The 7,521-nt window shown below is 40.6% G+C and overlaps 1 pseudogene; it reads left to right on the plus strand.

Moving 5' to 3' along the window:
* LOC106147231 overlaps window positions 1-6,280 on the plus strand; it is a 24,700-nt pseudogene extending 18,420 nt beyond the window's left edge.
* Window positions 6,281-7,521: the final 1,241 nt, after the last annotated feature.

Below are 7,521 nucleotides of genomic sequence, written 5' to 3' on the forward strand. Positions count from 1 at the left end.
GAGTCTTCTTGTGGAGTTTTTGGGATCTTCCATGTAAAGTATCATGTCATCTGCAAATAGTGATAGTTTTACTTCTTCCTTTCCTATCCTTATTCAAAAGCTGTTTTCTTCACTTTGCAGATTCCAAAGTACTTTAAATTGCATGTGCTCAACCTGTGGCCTGCAGGTCACTTGCTCTTTTTTCTAATAATAAATATGTTAAAATAATTTTTGTTACTTATATGCATTAAGTGTGATTGTATATTTTATATGTGGCCCCAGACAGTTCCTCTTCACTTAATGTAGGGTAGGCAACCCAAAAGTTTAAATGTGCTTACTATAAATACATGTTCACTATTTGCTTAAAAATGACAAATCTTAAGTTGAATTTTCATGATTCTTCAGAACCGAGTATAATTCTGAGTTCCGGATGCTCCATCTCTGCACTTATGTCAGTGCTCAATAACCTAGGCAAATTTCCAGGGACTAGCAGCTTCTTAGGTTGCCTCTTCCCTCTCTATTTTTTTCCTCTTCCCTCTCTAAAGAAACAGGAGTGCAAAACTAATATAACAATCATCTCCTATCAATCAAAACTCTTTCCACTGTATGGAATAATCTTTTCTTAAAGTAGTTTAAGCAAAAAACAAAATGTATTGGATACTGAAGTGAAGAAATCAGGAAGGCTATCTGCAGGCATGGCTAAATGTCTGGTCTCAGAAGACAGCATGAAAACACACTTTTTCCCTGTCTGTTGTCTCTGCTTTCAGATCCACTGATTTCTCAGATTGGCTCTCCTTTGTGGTCATTCATGGTTGCCAGAAACTCCAGGTTTATAGCCTCAGAGCTTAAAGTCTACTAGGAAGAGACAATAGTTTTCTTTACCCCATATCTCAAATAGAAGTCTGAGGATGATCTTCAGTCTTGTCTTTTTTGTTTTTCACATTGCCAGGAATTGAACCCAGGGCCTTACCTAGCCAGGCACTTACTCTACGACTGAGCTGTACCACCCTGTCCCCTACAGTCAGTCTTGATTTCATAGCTGAACCTATTGCTCTAGCAAATGGGATGAAATGCTCTGATTGGCCAGAGCTTGGTCATGTGCCCATCACAGGTGACAGCACAATGTGGATAGAGAGCTGGGGACAGGTGGTACTTCTGTAGTGAAATTACGACATTGTTAATAGTATAACAAGGAATGGATTTGGGCAGAAAATGTTAACTACTGCAAATATTAAGTGACTGTAAGACTTAATGCCCAATAAATCTAGAGACTCAGTCATATACATTCTTAAATAAACTCCAGGAATACTGAATGACAATAAGATAGCATTACAAATCAGGACAGTCCCTAAAATCCAGGCAGATTACCATTGTTCCAGTCCAAATCATGGACTTAATCAGTTAATATAAAGCACCTATCACTAGACAATTGTTAAACCAGGAGCAACATCTGTTAATCCAGACTACTGTAACAAATGTCAGTCACCCCCCTTCTCCCACACTCAAGAGATCATGACCTTAGGAATTCCAGGATTTAGAACAGAGGAGCTGTCGTGGAAGCAGAAGCAAACAAACTAAGAAGTTTTCAGTTTATCCTAAAGTGCTAAGAGAGGAGAAAGATTTTTCTAAGTGCCCAGATGGATTACATATTGTGTAAATGGAATTCATGCCAAGTCCATGGCCAAGGGCATGGGTGGTGCCAAGGGAACCAACCAATGCTGAGGGAACCTCACCAACTTTGCTAGAGTGCGGATGCATGGAGAACATGATCTCAGCCAGGCCCTGGGGAAGGAGAAGGGTCACTGCTGGAGGCAGCCAGCAGACTGTTAAGACAGAATCTGATTTTCACTGGATGACAATGTTAGCACAGCTCTGATTAAATATATTATTATATTCTAAAAGTTAAAATAAAGATGCGGATAGCTAGTGAGTATTTTCAAAATGAAGACTGACATTTCACTCTGAACTTTCCTTACATTATAAACAATAACATGTTGAAAGTTTTGGATTTTGGAGCATTATGACTTTAGATTCTCAAGCTAGGGAGGTTCAACTAGTAAAATCTAAGCAAATATTTCCAAATCCAAAATCTGAAATGCTTCTGTTGCCAAGAGTTTTGGATAAGAGACAGTTAACCTATAATGTTAAATGCTCCAAGGATTAAATGTGTCTCCTAGGTATACTCTATTTGCATCAGATTCCTTCCTCATAAAACAGCCTGAATGTAGCTGAAGCACATCTCAATATAAAATTCAGTAACTAGATCTGTTTTTAGGAAGGGAAGCTGCTAACCACAGAGGTGCCTCGAGCCAAAGATGTGGCTTCGGCCCACACTCCACACCACTTCTGTTCCCCCTGCATCTTTGTCCACATCCCCAGCTGACAGCAATAGTGTTGGTAGTGCTGGTGGTAGTGACTAGCAGTAATCACCCACGTACTATATGTAAGGCACTCTTCTTTACCCAGTACTTTATGTGTATTATATGTAACTACTGCAATCATTTCTATTTAAAATGGCAAGGAACAGAAGAAAGAAGCAATTTGCACAAGGGCACAGCAATAAATTGGTCCCTCACCCCTTTTCTTTTCTATTTTTGAGACAGGGTCTCACTGTGTAGTTCAGGCTGGCCTTGAATGCAGTATGTAGCCCAGGATGGCCTCTCCCTCAGCCTTCCAAGTGCTCGAACTGCAGATGTTTGCACCACATCCAGCTTCTTCCACATTCTTAACAGTGATCTGATCTGTGGACATGATAGAAAGGATCTTAATTTTCTCACTTTCATAAGTAGCCTATTTGTTATATTTAATCATTATCTGCATTCTAATTTGGATGTTCATGAGCAAGGCTCATGTAGGTCAACTAGGGTGATTAAAATAATTTTTGATGGAAATTTTCTTTAGCCTATACAACATTCCCCACTTGAACATCTGGATCCAGAGAATGCTAAAGATTCACCTCAATCATCCACATGTACTGCATACAGAGTAGGGCTCTCAGTGTTAGTAATGAGTTCAAGCTCTGGCTCTGCCACTTACCAGCTGTTACTCGTGAGAAAATGAGTAATCTTCACAGTGCCCACTTCTTTTCCATAAAGTGGAACGACACCTCCTAGTTCATGGTGAGAGAATGATATAAAATATCTAGCAGCTTCATGTTGGCACACAGTAAATGTTTCATGATGATAGCATCATAATCAGGTGGGGAAGTCTGAATCACAAGATAACCAATAGAATATATTTGAACAGTAACAGAATATACAGAAAACAGGAAAGCAGCAAGCTCAGAGATATCCATCTTCTTTCTGCAAGAACTAATCTGGACTACCCTGAATGTGCCACTTCCTCTTCTGCAATGAAGAATAACTTTATCATCTGTGAGAACTCACATCAGAGTTTCCTTTGACCCATTCTTATTTGTGCACAAGTTTTCAGATGAAAATTGTTACCATTCATGATGAAAGTTAGAGCAGGACAGGCATTATGGTTTGTGTCTAGACATCTCCCCAAAGCCTCATGCCATTATGGGGGAGTGGGCTTCTCAGAGGTGGTCGAATGTAGTGTCTGTGATTGATTCATGGGCCAATGCTGGGATTAAGGGTGCAAGTGCTACCCCCCTCTAGGATGGGAAGCCTGCATACTGGGACAAAAAGAGGCTTGTCCCTTCCCTTTCTTGCTGCTTTTGCTCTCTTCCAGCACCATGAACAGTTGGCACTCTTCCATGTGTCACTGTGCCTTGGAGCCAGCCAATTATGGACTGAAACCTCTACAAACTGTGAGCTAAGTAATCCTTTCCCCCTTTATCTTAGCGTTTCAGGAATTTTGTCTCAGGAAGAGAGGAAAAGTAACTAACAGAATTTGATACTAGAGAAGTGGAGTTGTTGCTATGACATTCCTGGCTATGTGGCTCAAGAGCATTTGGAACTGGCTTGTTGGACAGGGAATAGTTAGAAAAGGCTTGGAGATGCTGGTTGAAAATGTATCACTGGAACACCTGAGGCTGTACTGTACAGGAGATTCTGGTCTCATAAAGCCAGTAAAGACCATGCTCAAGAAGTTTCTGCTGGGAAGAAGGATTGTATTGGCTGCTGGATTCCAGTTGATCGATGTTATGCCTTGACAGAAAGTTTGTCTGCATTTTGCTCATGTCTAGAGACTTTGCTTAAGACTGCAATTAAAGGTGGTGGTCTAACTAATTTTTCAGAAGAAATTTCAAGGCAGTCAAATGTTGAGGTTGTGGTATGGCCACAGTTGGGGGATTTTAGCCAGATTTATGTTGAGAATTGAGCAAAGAGCCCAGCAGAATGATTCAAAACATGGTGAATTTGACCAGAAAGTAAGATCCAGTAAAGCTGTGGATGACAAAGATACAGCAGAGGGCCAGGGATACAGCTCAGTGGCTTAAGTGCCTGCCTAGCAAGCACAAGGCCCTGATTTCAATTCTTGGTACCAAAAAAAAAAAAAAACAAAACCTTGAGAAGTCAGGGTACAACTTCTGGAGTCCAAAGACCAGGTAGCCTGGTCTTCTGATGTCCAAGGCAACAGAAAAAGTCTATTCCAGGTCTCAAAGATATAGCAGAGGAGATCTTGTTTGCTGAGAAGAAAAAGGAGAATAAAAAGATGGTCTGAGAGCAAAAGAAGCAGCAGAACTCCATCCTTTGCAGCCACAAAAGTGCAAGACTTTGCTTTGAGAAGAGAGCTCCAGAGCATCATATTCCAGAATGGTAGCAGCATGCAGAATTTGTTCCTCAGAATTGGATTTAGAGTGCTGAGCAACCCAGGTGCTTGACCACTACAGCCAAGAGAGAAAAGAAGCCTAGCTACTGCTCCAGCTCGAAGCCGACATTGGCATCATCCATGTGGTGCTGGTTTTAGGCACATGCAGAATGTAAGAGTTTCAGGGTCAGGAAGGCTTCCAGCCAGATTTTAGGAAAAGGTCTGGGAGGCCGGGTATTGTGCCCCTGAACGGGCAGTGTGTGAAGCTGTGAGGGTGAAGCTAAACATGCATGGGAGACCCTAGAAATTTGGAGAAGCCAGGAGTGTGGACCATCTGTGGAACAATGCAAGGGAGCAGAACTGGTCCAACACAAAAGCTGTGGGAGCTACATCTGAAGTGCTGTTGAAGCAGAGCCACCCAGGCCCTTTGGAGTTCACATCTTGCCACAGATTGCCTCAGATACTGCACATGGAACTACAGAACTTAATGTTTGCCGTGCTGGATTTTGGATTTTCTTTGGTCTCATTCCTTTGTGTACTCCTGTATGTAATTTTTGGAATGGAAATGTCAATCTTGTGCCATTGAATGTTAGAAGTGCTTAACTTTCTTCTAATTTGTACGGGGCTCACAGCTGAAAGTTTGCCTTAAACCTCAGAGGACACTTGGGACTTGGACTTTTCAGCAATGCTGACACTGTTAGGATTTTGGCAACTTTTAGAGAGGGATTAAATGCCTTTTCCACAAAGGAACATACATGAGTCTTTGGGGATCCAGGGACAAAATGTTATGGTTTGTGTCTAGATGTCCCCTCAAAGCCTTATGTAGTCATAAGGGAGTGGGTTTTTACAGGTGGCTGAATCTAGAGTTTGTGATTGATTCATGGGCCAATGATAGGATTAAGAGTGTGAGAGCTACACCCACTGTAGGGTGGGAAGCCTTCATACAGGGACAGAAAGAAGCTTGTCCCTTCCCTCTCTTTGCATTCACTGTCTTCCACCCACCATGAATGTTGCCCCTCTGCCACACCACCCTGCCTTGCAGCCAGCTGATTATGGACTGAAACCTCCACACACTGTGAGCTAGCTTTTTTGGATCTGCCATCTGAGGCTGAACCACTGCCACGATACAGACTGTCATAAAAACCCTTACAGGGAAGACCATCATGCTTGAGGTTAAGCCCTCAAACACTATAGAAAATGTAAAGGGCATGATCCAGGAGAAGGAAGGAATCTCTCCTGACCAGCACAGGTTGAGCTGTGCTGGTGAGCAGCTGGAAGATGGATGTACTTTGCCGTACAACACTCAAAAGACATCCACCTTGCATCTGCTGTTGCAACTCCATGGTGGCATTAGAAAAGGACAAAGACTTACACCACTCCCAAGAGGAATAATCATAACAGAAAGGAGGCTGAATTGGATGTCTTGAAATGCTATGAGGCGGATGAAAATGACAAAACTAGTTGTCTGTGTTGAGAGTGCTCTACAGATAAATGTGGTGCTGGAGTTTTCATGTCCAACCACCTTGACAGACATTGTTGTGGCAAGTGCTGTCTGACTTACTGCTTCAACAAACCAGAACACGAGTAATTCTATATGAGTTAATAAAAGACTAAAGCTAACAAAAGAAAAAAGGAACTGTGAGCTAATAAACCTTCCTCTCTTTCACTTTGGGTTTCCAGTATTTTGTCTCAGGAATGACAGAAACATAACTAAGACAAAAGGTCGGGAAATTTGGCTCTACCCTCCCCAGATGACATCAGAAATACCACTTCTCTACCAGGAAGCTGATGTTCACCACACTGTAGGAAGTAAGATGTTCTGCTTCTTTTTTTCCTTTAAGTTTTAATTTTTATTAGTACATGTCTGCAGTACATAATGATTACATTTGTGAAGGGGAGTTAGTCCATGGATATAGTACATCTTAATCACTTTTACTTCCCTCTGCCCTCCTCTCCTTCTCCCCTCTCACTCCATGTCTTTGCTCCCTTTCCATTGCAAAAATTTATCCCTCTGTTTCCTATCACATATCCATAAGATGTTCAGCTTCTTAATAGGAGGACTGGTTGCTAGGTTTAACTGAGGATTATACCTTATGACATAATAACAATGATGATGATAATTGGAAACACAGTTTTTTAAAAGAACAAAAGGAATTAATGGAAATTAAAAGAAAAAAGTAAGGAAAGTAAAAGGGATCTGAAAAGATGTTCAATATCATTTTTTAGCTTTAAAGAGAATTTAAAAGAAAGTAAAAATGCTACAAAATTTCAGAACACGATGATAGAAAATTAACAATGACTGTTATATTGCATATTGTTATCTTCAGAGTAGTTGTTCAGATTACCAGACATAGGCACACAAAATTTATCAAACAATTAAACATTAACTGTTCCTTTCAGTAAACCAATAGAAATTAGTAGTGCAATTATCTTAGCTTTCATGTGTGTGTGTGTGTGTGTGTGTGTGTGTGTGTATAGATATAGATAGGTAGATAGATAGATGATAGAGAGATAGATAGATGATAGATGCCCTTCCTTTTTTCTTTGTTTTCTCCCTTTCCTCATTCCAGTTTTCTTTCCTCTTGAGTAATTTCTTTCCTTTTCACAATATTTATTGTACCTATCAGTTTTCTTTACTCTTTCAGGTTCTTACCCTAGGGAGACAGTATGGTGCTTACACATACGGGTCTGATCTATTTCACTTATGAGTATGATCTCTAGTCACATCCACTTACCTATAAAACCTCTAGTTTATCTTAAAGATCTTTCTTTATAGCTGTGTAATACTCCATTGTATAAAAATACCACATTTTTCTTATCCACTCCTTA

This window comes from Chinchilla lanigera, unplaced genomic scaffold (genome assembly GCF_000276665.1).
Source record: "Chinchilla lanigera isolate Chin_1 unplaced genomic scaffold, ChiLan1.0 scaffold00007, whole genome shotgun sequence".
In the NCBI taxonomy this organism is placed as follows: Eukaryota; Metazoa; Chordata; class Mammalia; order Rodentia; family Chinchillidae; genus Chinchilla; species Chinchilla lanigera.